General features: G+C 36.7%; 1 long non-coding RNA gene across 3 annotated transcripts in view; it reads right to left on the reverse strand.

The window, feature by feature from the left end:
• Window positions 1–17327, reverse strand: part of LOC113266165 (uncharacterized) — a 137174-nt gene that overhangs the window by 26688 nt on the left and 93159 nt on the right. For 2 of the 3 annotated variants that reach the window (XR_008957177.1, XR_008957178.1), the window contains exon 5: window positions 13247–13456. This is a non-coding gene — a long non-coding RNA (uncharacterized LOC113266165). Of the gene's footprint in view, window positions 1–12336; window positions 12589–13246; window positions 13457–17327 lie in introns of those variants that run through there. The other variant, XR_008957179.1, reaches the window with a different exon arrangement.

Consider the following 17327-nt stretch of genomic DNA (forward strand, 5'->3'; position numbering starts at 1 on the left):
AAATTAATTTTCCTCCCCCACATATTCTTTATTCTCCTCTCAACCTTCAATAAATTTTTCAATCCTCCTTTCTCTTCCCTTCACAAACAAGATTCCGAAATAAACATGCCTAGTTTTTACTTCTTCACCATCCATTTGCTCCTGACAACTATTGGAATCTGTATTCTTGTTAGCTCAGGCAGTTAGTTAGGTTCTAACAGGACACCTGGAGGTCAGCAATGAGGAAGTCATGGCCCGCTATCAGGAAGGTCAGAGGCCTGTCTTGGCAGCACTCCACAAGAAGCCAGATCAAACAAGACAGGCCCAAGATGGCAAGTGTCATGACAGGAATCCCCTGACCAAATTAAGAAGAAAAAGTGTGAAACCCTACTTCCCACCTGAGGTAATAAACATTCTACCCGCTAGTAAACAACTGTGAATAAAAGATAGAAACCCAACCCCCATGGTGCACAGCTCTCTACCTCTCTTGAGCTCACCCACTCTCAAGAGTTTACTTTTCACTGTAATAAACTTTCCCACTTGTGTTACTTATCCTCTGTGCTGCACGTCTGTCCTTGAATTCATTCTCGTGACAAGACCAAGAACCTTCAGCAACTCCTTTGGGTCTGGTTGGGTCGAGGCCGCAGGGCCCAGGGTCTCCTCGGTTCACCTGGCAATATTCTGGCTCCCCTAATCCATTGAAATTGTTCTTACCAAGGTCACTAGTTCTTCCTTACTTTTAATTCTTGAATATCTTTGAGTACATATAACCCTCTTAGTTTAGAAATGTTCTTTGGCTTCCACTGGCACTGGTTCTTCTTGTTCTACTGTGTCCATGCCTTTTTAATCTCCCTTGCACATTGTGCCTCCTGAGACTATCACTTAAAAACTCCATGAGTTTTCCCCCAAGGAAACTCATTAGCTTTCTTCTCTTCTCATCATGTACACTTTCTGTGTGTGTCCTCCATCACCCCACTGAGTTTAGCTATCATCATTAAACTGATGATACTCATATTTTTTCTATACTTCTTACATCATACCTAAGATTCAAAGCCACATATCCAATTACCTGCTTGATATAGTCACATTTCAAATTCAACATATCCCCATGGAAATAATTATCCAAAGAAAAGAGTTAACATAGTTATTCGGGGAGACAGCTGTGGCTATAGTAGCCATGACCTTCAATAGAGAAAAGCAGCCACTGCCTCTCTGAGAAAAGAGGAGATGGAGAAATGCACATAGATTTGGGAGAATAAATACCTAAACTTCACTCTCTTCCCAACTTCTGATTTTCTACTGGTGTTGACCATTGGTTAACCTAATCGAGATGCCTAGGACACGGTAGCTTATTGGTGCGGTATCTAAAGTTGGGCCTTCCCAGGCACAAAGCAGGGTGAAAAAGGGTAAAGTGTGACTTTCACTTATGACATCCAAAGAACTGGATAGTGTCTAACAGTGGAAGAACACGGATTTTTGCTTTAGGCATACTAACTGAGCAATCCACTACATTTAGCATGAGTGCATCTGATTGTTTAGAGTGAATTCACTTATTAATTCTAACATTATATCTGAATATTGTTTTGATTTTTTATGTACATAAGCATAAAATAATGATAGTTTTATTTCTTCTTTCCAATGCTTAAGACCTGTAGTTTCTTTTTACTGCTTTAATTAATTGCCAAGAGCCTCCAGTATAATGTTGAATGCAAAGGGTGATAGCAAGTACCCTTGTCTTGATTCTGAACTCTAAAAGAACACTTTAAAAATTTCATCAAGGGGCGCCTGGGTGGCTCAGTCGTTAAGCGTCTGCCTTCAGCTCAGGGCATGATCCCGGCATTCTGGGATCGAGCCCCGCATCAGGCTCCTTCGCTGGAAGCCTGCTTCTTCCTCTCCCACTCCCCCTGCCTGTGTTCCCTCTCTCGCTGGCTGTCTCTCTCTGTCAAAATAAATAAATAAAATCTTTAAAAAAAAAAATAAAAATAAAAATAAAAATTTCATCAAGTATGAAGTGTACTCTATGATTTTTGTAGACACCTTTTATAAGATTTATAAAGGACCCATCTATTCTTAATTTGCAAAGAATTTTTATCATAAATGAATGTTAAATTGTACTACATTTTCTTAATCAACTGAGATAAACATTTAATTTTTCTTTATTCTGTTAATGTAGTAAAATACATTGTTTAATTTATTTTATTTTTTTCCTTTTAAATATATTACTAGAATAAACACATTGTTCATACAATCTATTTTTATTTACTTACTTATCTATTTATCTCAGTTACTCAGAGAGCTCTATTAAAAATCTCCCTTGGCAATTGTGGATTTTTACATTTCTCTTTGTAGTTTTGTTAATTTTCACCTTATAAATTTTGATCCTATGTTATTAACTAAACACAGTTGTAGAATTTTTGTATTTCTTGGGGTGCCTAGGTGGCTCAGTCAGTTATATATCCAACTCCTGATTTCAGCTCAGGTCATGATCTCAGGGTCATGAGATCAATCTCTGCATTGAGCTCGACACTGAGCATGGAGCCTGCTTAAGATTTTCTCTCCCTCTCCCACTGTTCCTCCCTACCTGCTCTCTCTCTTAAAAAAAATAATAATGTTTTATATTTCTTGGTAATTTTACTATTATTTTATTACTGTGAAGTGTTCTCTTTGTTTCTTTTTTCTTAAAGATTTTATTTATTTACTTGAGAGAGAGAGAGCAAGGGAGAGAGAGCATGAGTGGGGGAGGAGAGGCAGAGGGAGAGGGAGAAGCAGACCCCCACTGAGCAGGGAACCAACGTGGGGCTTGAACCCAGGACCTTGGGATTATGACTTGAGCCAAGGCAGATGGTTCATCAACTGAGCCACCCACGTGCCCCTTTCTTCTTTCCAATGCTTTCCAATAAAAATTCTATTTGGTTGACATTAATATAGTTACTTCAACTCTCTTGTGTTAGTTGTTTATACATGGTATTTTTTTTTCTTGTCTTTTGCTTTTATATTTTCTATAAATTTATATGTTAGATGTGTCTCATGTAAGTAGCACATATTGGGGACTTTAAAAATCTGGTCTGACAAAGTTTACCCTTTAATTCTCCTTTAACCAATTTCTATGCAGTATGGTCACAGATATATTTGGGTTTAAATATAATATATTTGTGTGTGCTTTCTTTTCATCCCTCCTAAGTTTCTCTTTTTCCTTGCCATCTTCTGTATTATTTTTTCTTATTCCATTTTTTTCCAGCTAGCTTGGTGTACTCTTTTTTCAATTTCTGTAGTTATTACCTTTGCAATTATAACCTGCATCCTTGATTTATCAAATTTGAATATTAATTAGTAATTTACTCTCTTTCCAGATGATGGGAGGAACATTAAAAGGGTATAACTTGATTTTCCTCCATTTGAACTATTTGACATTATTTCCATGTATTCCAATTCTGTGAATGTTTAAAACTCAAGATATTTCATTATTACTCATTTAGTATTTATTCAGATTTACCTGTTTTATTTCATTCCTTCTTGAATTTCTGAACTTTCATCTTTACTTGAAGAGCACCATTATTTTTTGTATTATGTATCTAATGGTAATAATTTTCTCTGTTTTCACTTGTCTGAAATTATCTTTATTTCAATTATTTCCCAGAAGATATTTGCACATAGTATAGAACTCTAGGTTGAGCTATTCTTTGAACAGGAATTGATTTTTCCCCACCTCTTTGGCTCCTTTTAATAGTTTCATTTTTTTCTTTTGTCTTGCCCTCGCAATGACCTCTTCCAACAGCATCAAGTAACCCCAAATCTGGATTCAACTTTCTGGATCTCTCCCTTTTACCCAATTCTGATCTAGTAATTCCTCCCTACTTATTAGTTCTCCAACAGCATCAAACGGATAACTTTAATAACTGTATGAGTCAGGGTCGTCCAGGAAAACAAACCAGAGAGAGAAAGGAAGTAGCTATGTGATTATGGAGGCTGACAAGTTAAATCTCATGATCCCCAGAGTGAGCTAGCAAGTTGGAGATCCAGGGGAGTGGATGGTATGGTTCCAGTCTAAAGGCTGGCAGGCTTGAAGCACAAGACAAGCCATTGTGTCAGTTCATGTCTGAAGGCAGGAAAAGCCAATGTCTTAGTTTGAAGGTAGTCAGACAGGAAGAATTCTTTAACTTCTTGTCAATGAAGATTTTACTCACACCCTTTGGTTTTTAATATTACAAACACAGTAATTCTTATGCATGTCTCTTGGTACAGGATTTTCCGTATGCAGAATATTCCCACTTGCAGAATTTTCTCTAGCTTATGGCAAGAAGTAAATTTGTTGAGTCTTTGTGTATGTCCATGTTTAGATAATGAGTAATTGTTTTAAAATGTTATTAACCTAATTCAACTCACACATACACCAAATGAGTTCCTACTGCTTTACATCATTATAACACTTGGTATTTTCAGACTTTAAAATTTTTGTCAATCTGGGCCATGAGAATAAGAACCGGTTATATTAATTTACATTGACCTACTAATATGATTAAAAATATTTTCAGGGGCACCTGGGTGGCTTAGTCGGTTATGTGTCTGACACTTGATTTCAGGCCTGGTGATGATCTCAGGCTCTTGAGATGGGGCCCCACATTGGGCTCCCTGCTGAGCATAGAGCCCACTTAAGATTCTCTCTCTCCGTCTGTCCCTCCCCCTCTTGTGCTGTCTATCTAAAAAATATATGTATTTTTTTCATATCTTCACTAAGCAGTTATTTCCTCTTCTGTAAAATGCCTCATCATGTTTTGCAGATTTTTCTAAAGGTTTGTTTAAATTTTTTTCCTGCTGACTTATGAGTTATTCATATATACTGATACGAAACATTTATCAGTTTTAGGCATTGCATATATTTTCTCCTGCTTTGTGACTTATATTTTCAGTGTCTTTGTGGTGCCCTGTGGAGAACAGCATTTTAAATTTTTAATGTGTTCTAATTTAGCCATCTTTTCTTCTATAGTTAGCACCTTTTGGAATTAATAAATTCCTACCCACCCTGAGGTCATGAAATTATTCTTCATTATTTTCTTGTTTTAACTTCCCTTTATATTTAAGCCTATAATAAATCTTTTAAAAAGTATGATTTTTTAAATTTTTAATTAAGAAATAAACTTAATTTTTTCTATAGAGTTGGGTAATAATATCTGCACCATTTAATGAATAGACCTTCCCTTTCCACAGTCATCTGTCATATATCAAGTTTCTATATATGCATGAGTATTTCTGGAGTCTTTATTTTGCCCTATTTGTGCTAATAGTTAATGGCTTTTATTTTAGACTTTAATAGATACTAAAATTTGGTGATATGTGATAAAATATCTCCCATCTTACTCTTCTTTGGGAGAATCTTGGTTCTCCTTAGGCTTTTGATTTTCCACAATAAATTCGAAAATTAGCCAATCAGCTAGTTAATGGATTGTTTAAAAACTTTGTGTAATATTGACTTGAAATTATGGCAGATGCAGTATATTCACCAAATAGTCCATATACTTCTATTTTCGGGGGTTTGGTCTACACAATGGGCTATGAGAGAAAGTATTGCTTGCTGCTTCTGGGATGAAGCATTTGTACATGGGTGTGATTTCTCCACATTCTCTCTTCCTCTGACTTGGTAATGAGGTGGTGCATGGGAAATGGAAAAGAATCTGAATCCTTAAGAACAAGATGAGAAGAATGGTTTTACTGTGTTGGAAGACAATTATCCATTGGTTTCTCATGTTTTACCCCGTTTTACAGAGGCACTGGCTGCCTTTGTCTGGACTATCTTTTCAAAGGAGTTTATATAACAAACAACATTGGAGAATAAAGATAGTCTGACTCTGTTGCACAAGGCAAACATGCTTACTCTCTAGTATAAAATATTTAGGTTCTTTAAGCACAGAGTTCCTCTCCTGTAATGCAGTCCACTGAGTGTGAGATATACCCTGGTCCTCTAAGTCATCCTATGGGAACTGAGCAATAGGAACAAAGAAAACATGAGATACATGCTACTTGCTGCCCTGAGTAATAAAGTCCATTATCTCTAATGCATATCTCTAATATATTGCTTGCAAGGAGGGTAAAATACCAGATCCTTCACAGCTCTTGACATACTGAATCCGATATTACATTGTTGAAAAGTAAACATTTTCTTGTGTGTTAAACCCATGGGATTTTGGTGTTTTTATGTTAGGTCTGAAAGCTTAACCCAACCTGATACACAATAGCCCTGGATCCTGTTTTGATTTATTTTGGTTTCTTTTTTCTTTTTCCTATTCTTGTGGAATTTAATTTTTTCTTATCCTCCTGTACTGTGCAGGGTCTCCAGTGTGGTGCTAAATAAAGTAAGACTGGGGGCATCCTTTTCTTTTTCCTACTCCTAAGAGAATGCTCCTAAAATTTCCCCATTAAAAATTATATATACTGCAAGTTTTGGCAGATATTCTTAGTAGGTGAAAGAAATTTTCTTTTCTTTTTATTGAATAAGAGAGTTTTAATCATGAAAGAGCATGAATTTTATCACAATCTTCTTTAAGCTCTCAGTGAGATGATTATACATGTTTTCTCCTTTAATACATTACATATTTTCTAATGTTAACTGACCTTTGAATTCCTAGGACAAAACCAACTAGGTCATGATGTGCTATCATTTTTGTACATCAATGAATTTGTTTTGCTAATAATTTGTTTGGATTGTCTCATAAATATTCATGAGAAGAATTTGCTTGCACATAATTGTTTATTTGTCAATCTCTTGCAGAATAATTATGGCTTCTGAAGCAAGGACCATATCTTATTCATTTTTATATCTTCAATACTTAGTAAAATGCCTGGCACACATGTTATGCTAATAAATGTTTTTGAATAAATGCACGATTGATTAATCATATTCTAAGAAAGAAATAAACTTATAGGTAAGTTCTAATTCTCAACTTTAAATGAGATAACCCATATTCATCAAATTTGCATGTTGACTTTTCCTATTCTCCATTCACTCAAGCCATAGATATGAAAGAGAGCTTTGATGCCTCGACATCACCAGACCCTATCAATTCTATTCAAAATGTCATTCTAATATCTGCACTTTGTCAATCTCCATTCCCACTAACATAGACCCACTCACTTTCATCACCTGCCTAGGCTATTATAAATGTCTAATTGGCCTCTCTGCTTTCAGTCTCCCCTCCCTCCATTTATCATTCACAAGTCAAAGTGATCTTTTAAAAAAAGATAAATAAAATTGTTATCTGCCCCCATGCTTAAAACCAGCCAATTGTTTTCCACTATATTTAGGACAGCAGGTCAATAAACACTTACAATAGTTTATAAGCCACATACCAGCATAACATCTTGCCCACCTCTTCTCACGCCTCTATTGCCTCGTTCACTACCTTACAGCCACAGTGACCCACAGTCTATTAAAATGCACCCCATGCATTTACTGCAGCAGTTCTCTCTTGGCTCTCTGCTTGACAGACAGACAAACGCTTTAAAACTCAGTTTAGGAACTTCCTGGATTGCGGGTCTAAATTAGCTCTCTCCCTGGTTTTCTCTTTGTAACTTTATTACAATGTACAATTATTTGTATTTGTATAACTAACTGTCCAGTGATTTTCTACATTTGCGTATTTGACACCATAAATGTATGGAACATGTCTAGTTTGCCTACCAATATATACCTGGTTCATAATTCAATGACTTGAATTTAGATATTGCTTAATAAATGTTTTCAATGAACAAAAGAAGGGAAATATATAACAAGCCACAAAACTATTCATAAGTCTTGCTCTAGTCCTTCCACTTGGGAAATTGTTCACAATATAGGCAACTTAAAAAAAAGTGTTAGCTACTTTTAAAAATGGAATTTGTAAATAACTCTTAAAAACTAAATAGAGGGGCTCCTGGGTGGCACAGCGGTTAAGCATCTGCCTTTGGCTCAGGGCGTGATCCCGGCGTTGTGGGATCGAGCCCCACATCAGGCTCCTCTGCTAGGAGCCTGTTTCTTCCTCTCCCACTCCCCCTGTTTGTGTTCCCTCTCTCGCTGGCTGTCTCTCTCTTTGTCAAATAAATAAATAAAATCTTAAAAAAAAAACTAAATAGAAATGTGTTGATAATCAATGATATCTGAAATAACTATTAAATATTGTGGCCATGTGAGCCATGTCAGTAAATACAATGTATTCGTACAACTACATAAATGTAGCAGGTGTCTCTCTTATGTTCTAAGTTTAATTTGCAGTTCATCCAGACGTATTTGGGAATAACTGGTGCAGGTCCAATGGAAGCCTGTTTGCATAACTTACTTAAGATTCCTGAAGAGAGAATTCAGTCTAAAAAGTGAAAAAAAAAAAACAAAACCAAAAACCTCCAATGAGCTTGACCTAATATCAAATCTTGTCTTCAGGAGGACCAGGTGATTTGGAAGAAAACATGCTGCTTGTTATTCAGATTTGTTTGCTGGTTCCAGGTACTTACACTGATATATCAGCCCTGCCTTGCTGTATTTGAAAATTAAAGAGCCTTTTTATTAGAAATTCAGTATTTCTCAGGGCACTTGGCTGGCACAGTTGGTTGAAGGTCCAACTCTTAGTTTCAACTCAGGTCATGATCTCAAGGTCATGACATTGAGCCCTGCCCTTGGGATTCTCTCTCCCTCTCCCTCTGCCCCTCCCATTCGTGCTCTCTCTCTCAAATAAATAAATAAATCTAAGAAAAAAAGGAAATCCAGGATTTCTCTTTAGACACTGATTTGGTTATCTTTTTAACAATTAACAATTAACAATGAAGGTTCAACCAGGAAAGATGAGACTGGATGGACAGGGATATGACAGAGAAGGCAAAAGAACTAGAAAGGACAGCAGAGTGAACACAGAATGTTCAGCAGGAAAATCCAATCTCCCATCTCCCATGGTCTATGGTTTCCTTGCAGGTCAGTTCCCTGGAGACTGGAGAGTTGCACAATTTTTGGCAGAGTTAACCAAGCCTCACTTTTTGAGGTTTAGCCTAGTATATCCAAGCACCGCCTTCCACTGGCAAAATTTGTGAAACATAACCTCTTAAACATAACACCTCTCATCCCATTTCCAAACCTCTTCCTTAATCAATCGTCATTGTATCTCCAAGTTTCCCCAAATCAGTAGCCAACCACACCTCACCAGTTCATGGATGATCCTCTCCTTTTACAAGATGAAGTTGTAAATTGTTTGTAAGTATGAACTCCCAAATCAGAGGTCACATTCAGCCACATAAACTAGAGTAGAGGGCACCTGGGTGGCTCAGTCAGTTAAGCATCTGCATTCGGCTCAGGTCATGATCCCAGGGTCCTAGGATCAAGTTCCGCATTGGGCTCCCTGCTCCGCGGGGAGTCTGCTTCTCCTTCTGCCCCTCCTCCCACTTCTGTGCTCACTCTCTCTCTCTCTCTGACAAATAAATAAATAAAATCTTTTTTAAAAAATACAGTAGAGACACTCAAAGTCTTAACTGCCGATAGAGTTATCTTTCCTGCCCATTTATTGCAGTAATGTAAAAGGAGAAAGAGGCATTCTCCCCAACTTTACTGATTTGTCTCTGGTGTAAAAGCCAGAGACCACAGAGTGTACGAGAATAAGGCAGACCGGGAAAATGCACCAGAGGGCAAGCAGGAGACACGGCAGAGAGCAATAGAACCAGTGGTGCCTAGAGGCCATGACTGTACCTGTGTCCATACAATGGAGGTTGAGGAAGAGGATAGAAATAAAACCAGTTACCATATCATTACTGAAAGTAGTCTATAAGCATATGTGAAACAGCCTTCAGAGAGTCCTAAAAATTTTAAAGGCTGAATATAAGAAAAAAGTAAAATGTAAGTTTTACATATATATGATATATATATCAACCAAGGTTATAAGATAACTAATATAATTATTGCTTCATAGTTTATCAAGTTACATATATATTTGTTTTCAAGTTTAATCTACTTAAACTTGTGTTTTAATTTTATGTGGTAAGATTTGCTGCATCATTAAAAAGAATACGCACATGTTAATGTAAAAATACCGTAAATCTCCCGATACACAACTTTGAATGAATACTTCTCTACTTTGAGATAAAAAGGAAAATCTTGTTACTGCTGTTAGAAAAATGAGTTAATCAGGTAGAAAACATCTCTCAACCTTAAAAATAAAATAGCCAGTTAGTTTACCAGCAGAATGAGTTTATTTGGCAATAGAGGAGGAATTGCAATTCAGAATATGCAAACTGTGGTGAATCATAGGCAAGTCTGGAGAACAAAAGAGAGGGGTATTCTTTTATAGAGAAATGAAGGAAGTTGCCGGGACCGTTTGTAATGAAAGTCCTTTGGAAGAGAGTGTGAGGTCAGGGTTGTGGCAAGTTCTCATTGGCTGGGTTGTTGCTGGTCAAGGAGAAAATCTTCCTTCCTCCTGCTAGGGTAGTAAAGTAAGCTTTTTCCTGTTGGGAATGCAAAGTATGCTTTTTCCTGCTAGGGTCTGAAAACCGTAGCAAGGGGTAATGTGTAAGAACTCCCCATTCAGGGTGTCTGGACTCCATTTTAAATGGGGTTTCTTTTATTCATTTTCACACATCCAAACACCTGAGGCCATGAAGGGTCCGTTTCTAAGATGAAAGCAATGTAATCAAGAATGAGTAACCCTCTGGTACCAGGAAATCTGAAGGAATATTAAGAGATTGACAGGTGGTACTAGAGATGAAATCTCTATAAGATGGCTTGGCTGGATTCTATCAGAGAACATATATCTCTAAACTGGTTACATCAAATTGAGATTTTATCTAAAATAAGGAGTTTTACATCGGAAACTGGGGATGTACTGTATGGTGACTAACATAATATAATAAAAAAATCATTATTAAAAAAAATAAAATAAAATAAAAAATAAAACAAAAAAAATAAAATAAAATAAGGAGTTTGAAGTTTTGTATGAGAGAAGGGACAAACAATGGTTGAACCTGTGCTGTGGAGAGAGCAAATTGAGCTCTATAAAAATATTTCGATACGCTGTCCATACCTTTATCAAGCAGATCAGATTTTTGTGGACAAATATTTAATAGAGATTATTTGTTAACATTTAGTAATGTCCTTCCTACAAACTTACAAAATAGGTAAAAGTTTATAGATTATTATTAAAAATAAATGAACTGTGATTCCATCCACTTGTATTGTTATGCATAATCGCTTAACCAGACAACTTAATTCATTTAATTTATACTCCTTCCCAATCAATATCATGTTAGTGAGCTGGAAACAGAGAAATAGCCTGAAAAAGTGTTGAAGACACTCATAAGTTTTTGGGACCATATAACCAATTCCCAAGAGATTTTTGTTACAGAATTAATTTGCCTTAGTGGCATTCCATTAGTAATTGAGAGAACTGAGCGTTTAACTCAGAGCTTTGCCCTGTAAATTAATAGTGGATAATAAAAAGGCAAGTTATGGTATCTCCCTTTTGCCTCTTCCCTATAAGTAAAACCTGTGTGCATATCATGTCAAGACTGTCCTTTCTCAAAGTATAAATAGAGGTATGTTCAATTGTTCCATTTTTGAGAAAAGCAACATGCTTCCTTAAGATCTCATGGGAATAAAATGGTGAGCTGAAGCAGAAGATAGAGATACAAATAAAGAATGGAGTCTTGATGAGACTACAAAGAATTTTCAGATGGAAATAGAATATAGGTCTGAAATGTGAGGCAGAATGCATTTCTACACCAGATGTGTGAAACACATGAAAAAGTATTACGTATGCTCAACTAAAATTCAGGAATCCCAAACCAAATCCTAGTTAATTAAAAAATAAGCAGATCTCTATATTTTAACCAAACTCAGACAGAAACAAGGATCCAAGGTTGCAGTGCATATGTTAAGAGGCTTCTCTTTTGTGCACACCAGGAGTACTGATATTCCCTAAAGATAACAAGGCAGCTTCTTCCCAGATGCAGTGTTCCTCATTCTACGGGAGTGGCATTCTTCAAAATTCATTCCAAAAAGATCCCAGATGAGAGAGGTATCCCTGGAACACTCACCCTATGCCTAATTAGGGTACAGGCTCCATCCATCCCAATAACCGAAACTAGAGCCATTTGTCAGGATATCACTTAAACTCAAATCACTCCTAGGATGTTTCACAGCCTGTTTAGTGAGCAAACAGATGTGTGGACTCAACAAAGAAATTGTAACAGCAGGAATATTTCAGTAACTCTAAGGAATCCTCCTAAAAAACTCTTCTGAAAAATAAAATACTTAATACTTTGAGCACAACTTGCTAAATTTCCTCCCATAATTTAAAAATGATTTGTTTGAACAATGTCCAGGTATTATCCACTGAATTCATCTCAGAGATGAAATTTTGTCTTTTTTTTTTTTAATGCCAGCCACTTTGTAAGATAGCTTTGGTAAGAAGAGAGAATAGCCACATTGAAAAGGATAAGCACAAGATAAGCAAATTTGTAATTACCTGACATGATAGTAAGTACTCCATGCTCGTGATCTCAATTTGGTTTTCTCAAAAACACCTCTGCCCTTCCAGTTTCTCAGAGTATAAATTCCTCCTATCAAGCTGTGCAGATCTGATGAATGTTTTTCTCAGTGTGTGTGTCCTTTATATAGTCAAGGAACCCATGAAATAACAATAGTAAGAATTCCCAATTTTAAGAAACAAAGGTATGTTATAATTTCATCAATCAAGATTTAAATTAGAAGGACCACTTCCAAATAATTAATTCGAGAATCATAAACAAAGTTCAAAGAGAAAAATACTTAAAAGACAGATCAAGGAGACTACAAATGAATGAAAACTCTACCAGGTCCAAAGCGCGAATACTTCAGGAGTCAGACAGATCACACAGGTGAAGCAAACAAGGAGGAGACAATAGAAAGCAGGGTGTATGGGAGGGTCTGGCTCCGGTGAATTAGAGAGATCTTACGTTAGCTAGAGGAGGAAAATTGGCTCCAGTGTATTTCAGCCATGCAGAAATGAGAGCTCAATGTTACAAGTTCTCATTTTTAATTTTTTCGTAGAATCTAGTAATATGGATTATTATATAAAATGTTCAGATTTTGCATATTAGCTTTAAAAAAAAGTGAGTACTCTCTAGCCCAAGTAAAAAATCACTTTGGGCTAGATTCTGTCCTTGGGCCACGAGTTTGTTACCTCTTAATGAAAATGGAGACAGGCAGAAACATTTAGAGAAAGAACTGCAATGAGAAGATGGGTAAAACACTGTAAGACCAATCAAGCAGAAGTGCTGAACGTACCTAATCAAGAATATTCAGGGCGCCTGGGTGGCTCAGTCAGTTAAGAGTCGGCTCAGGTCATGATCTCCGGGTCCTGGGATCGGATGAGGTCATGATCTCCGGATCCTGGGATCGAGCCCTGTGTCCGGCTTCCTGCTCAGCGGCGAGTCTGCCTCTCTCTCTCTACCATTCTCCACTGCTTGTTCTCTCTCTCCAGTACATAAACAAAATCTTAAAAAAAAAAAAAAAAGAATCTGCAATTAACTTGGAATTAACACAAAATATGAACTATAACTATCAGCAGTATGAATACGCTCAGTATTCTCATTCTTCTTGTTCTATGTAGTATAAATGTTTCTTTGATATTAAAAATAAGTTTCTTACACATGTAACCATTTTATTTACTATCAGCAAGTCACAAGACTAGATCATAGAATCTCCTTATACCTTCTAAAAACTAGTAGTCAGGGACACTATATGTTATTCTCTCAAGAGTAAGAGTATCCTATTTGAAAAGAAGATTTAAAGTTGTCTTATTCCCATAACATACACATGTTTAAAATACGATTTTAATAATTACTATTAATATCTCCTAAAATGGAACATATGGCAACTTCCCCCATAACGACCAAAAACTTGAGGCAATATCTTAAAATTACAACTATTAGAGATCTTCTTTATATTAATGGTTTAGTTATAATTATGGTAATTTTTCATGGAAATTTTATATTATTTTAAATTTCTTTTATATATAATATTTTATTTGATCCTCATAACAATGATGTCTTATAGATAGAACCATAAATAACCTAAGTTATACATGAATAAGTGAGTTATCCAGAGTCACAAGCTGGGACTTGAATTAAAGTCTCTGACTAGCAGTCTCTTCGTCATTGTAATATATACCACAATTCCATAGAGCTCACTTGGAAGACTCTGAAGTTACAAATAGGATTATGGTGTAATGTAAGATAAAAAGCATAAGCGTTCATAAGCCATTTAGAATTTATTGTCTAGCATAAAATATAAACAGCAACAGAATCCTTTTTACACATAGCTAAAGTATGAATAATAAATAAATACATTAATAAGTAATCTTCTATAACAGAAAATGAAAGGCAAGTTGCATGTGAAAGGATTTCATGAGGCCAAAGGAACACATGGTATGTATCACAGATAAAGGCATTTGATGAGAAAAACCATTGTTGGAATGCCATTGCCATCTTGGCTTTGTAATCCCTTGTTTCCTAGCTCCTCAATATGAGAGAGAAAGTTTCTGAGGAAATAACAAGGAATAGAACACTATAGGGAATTTTATTTAGGAGGCTGATAATTAATACCTGTCTGATAATTAATACAATCCTGAAATAAGACAAGAAATAAGGCAGAAAGGGACCTAGTATCATCTTTATTGCTGATCAAGAATGTGTCTTTTATTTGAAGGTAACTGAATTTCCAAATTATAAAAAACAAAACAAAACAAAAAACAGTATTAGGTTAACTTACTCCCCAAAACCTGCAGTGCCTGTGTAGTCTACAGCTAGTTTTCTCTTGTGGGGCAGGGCCTCCAAACGTGGAGGAAAAGAGGAAGACACTCTCCACACGCAGCTCACTCCAAGAGAAAGGGGAGAGATTAAATCATTCTTCCTTCCCTGAGGAGAAATATGCGAGAGGCTAAAGTGATAGACTCTCAGTAGTTTTCCATCAAGGGAAGTGAACGCTACATCTGGGAAGAAGCAGAACTTTCTGAAAGACCCACAGGAGCCCTGAGGTACAAATTCTGAGGAGCCAAGAAAAATGGGAAAGATTGGAATAGAGCATAGGGCACATATACAGCACATGGAGGAAACACCGAGATACCTCCAGTCATTTTTGATGGGATTGGCCTCTGAGCATTAAACTATAAGATCATTAGGCAATTGGTCTAATAAAGGTATGCAATTGGTCTAATAGGATAGAATATCTCCCCGAAAAAGGTTTGAATGAAGAGAAGTGCCATTTACATAGGGTTAGTCATTGTTGCAAAGAGATTTTTAAGGAGTAACAGAAGCAAACACTGACGAATCCCACCCAGGAACAGCCTGAGAGTGCCTGGCAGTGTTTTGACTCACAGACTGAATTCTGGGGCAGTTATAACCCCAACTGCAACATTGAATGTATCAGGTCATTATTGTCTGTGCAACTAAATATTCTAACCTTCCATCTAATTTTCCTTATTCTAAATGCATAATCAGCAAGCTGCATGTTGATTTTTATTAGAGTTCACCTCTAGAGAGGCTCTGAAAAAGAGAATGCAGTGATCACAAGAACATGAGCATACTAGTTCTTTTCCAAATGCAGTTTTATTCCACACTGCAAATTAATCTATCTTCTTTTCTATTTAATGTCTCACTCCCTTATGAAGTTAGTTCAGGTGTTAGCCCCCAAAAGGCCCCTGGTGACCCTGACCTTTGTGGTATTACTGCACTTGCATAGATCCTCTCACCTTGACATAGATCTTGACTGAATGACTGATAGAATACAGTTCACATGACAGCATGTGGTTTCTAATACTATGTCATAAAAGACATTGCAGCTTCCACCTCGGTCTTTCAGATCCCTCCCTCTGGGGAAAGTCAGCCATGATGCTATGAGGATACTCAAGAGACCTGCAGGGAGAGAAACTGAGGCTCCTAGCCATATGCATAGGCCACATTGGAAGTGGATCCTCCAGCTCCAGTCCAGCCTTGAGATGACCATAGCATCCGTTGATATTGGACTGCATTAGACTCGCAAGAGATTCCAAGCCAGAATCTCTCTGCTGAGCCATTCTTAAGTTCCACATGAACCATGAGAAATAATAAATTATCATTCTATTATCATTAAATTATACAATGACCTTAAATGCAGCATTGGGTAACTAATTTGGTTAATATACCGTATACTTCTGATATGAATCCCTTCCAGTATAGCTATTGTAGCTATTATTTAAATACTATTAACTCTTATAGAAAACATTCTAAACTATTGCAGATAGATATATAAACTCATTTAAGCCTCAAAACAAACCTATTATGCCTATTTTATAAATATAGAATCTGGGACACAGAGAGTAATTTGGACAAAGTCACACAGCTAGAAAATCTCATAGCTGGAATTCAAAGGCAGAGAAGTATGGTTGAGAGGACAAGTTCTTTTTTTTTTTTTTAAGATTTTATTTATTTATTTGACAGAGAGAGACAGCCAGCAAGAGAGGGAACACAAGGAGGGGGAGTGGGAGAGGAAGAAGCAGGCTCCCAGCGGAGCAGGGGGCCTGATGCAGGGCTCAATCCCAGGACCCTGGGATCATGCCCTGGGCCGAAGGCAGACACTTAACGACTGAGCCACCCAGGCACCCCAAGAGGACATATTCTTAACCACTAACCTGTAGTACCTCTCTGTCCACAAAAAGAAAGAGAGAAATCAAAGTTTCTGAGCCACCCACTTAATAGAAAATTCACTAAGCCGAATGCTATCTTTCTCCTATCTTTGCATGGCTACTTGACCTTGCCTAGCAACATCCAGATATCTTCAAAATGCACATAAGTTGTGGTGTGCCAGGACTGACAGAGGGGGTACACAGTGGAGGAAGAGTACTAATTAGTCCTAATTATACCAGATGGCTATGGGGAGATACACAAGAAAAGCAGGAAAGTTGGAGACAAACTTTTCCTTCACAGTGTTGTGATGTGTTCTTGACACATGAAAGAGGTTATTGTATTGACTTTTATTATATCCAATTTCTAACCTCATGATTCCTGTACACTTGGTCACTCAGTGCTTCTGCAAGAGATTGGCTTCTTGAAATGGACAGTTAATCCTTTCAAGCTTTATGTTTTAGCATCCCATATAGATCTGGCATACAGATTTTTGACAATCACAATCCAGAAAAAAAAAAGAACCTTGATTTAATTATTTGGTAATGTTCTCAGGCATAGTTGGCTATTTTGACAAAAATAGAACCTTTGTTAAATTAGCAAACTGTGAAAAGAACTGTCATATTAACCACTTATTCTTTTCTAAACAACTTTATTTATGTCATGTGAAATATGCATATACAATTTTTGCCAAAACAGATAAAGGA

This window comes from Ursus arctos, unplaced genomic scaffold, assembly GCF_023065955.2.
Source record: "Ursus arctos isolate Adak ecotype North America unplaced genomic scaffold, UrsArc2.0 scaffold_37, whole genome shotgun sequence".
NCBI classification, from domain to species: Eukaryota; Metazoa; Chordata; class Mammalia; order Carnivora; family Ursidae; genus Ursus; species Ursus arctos.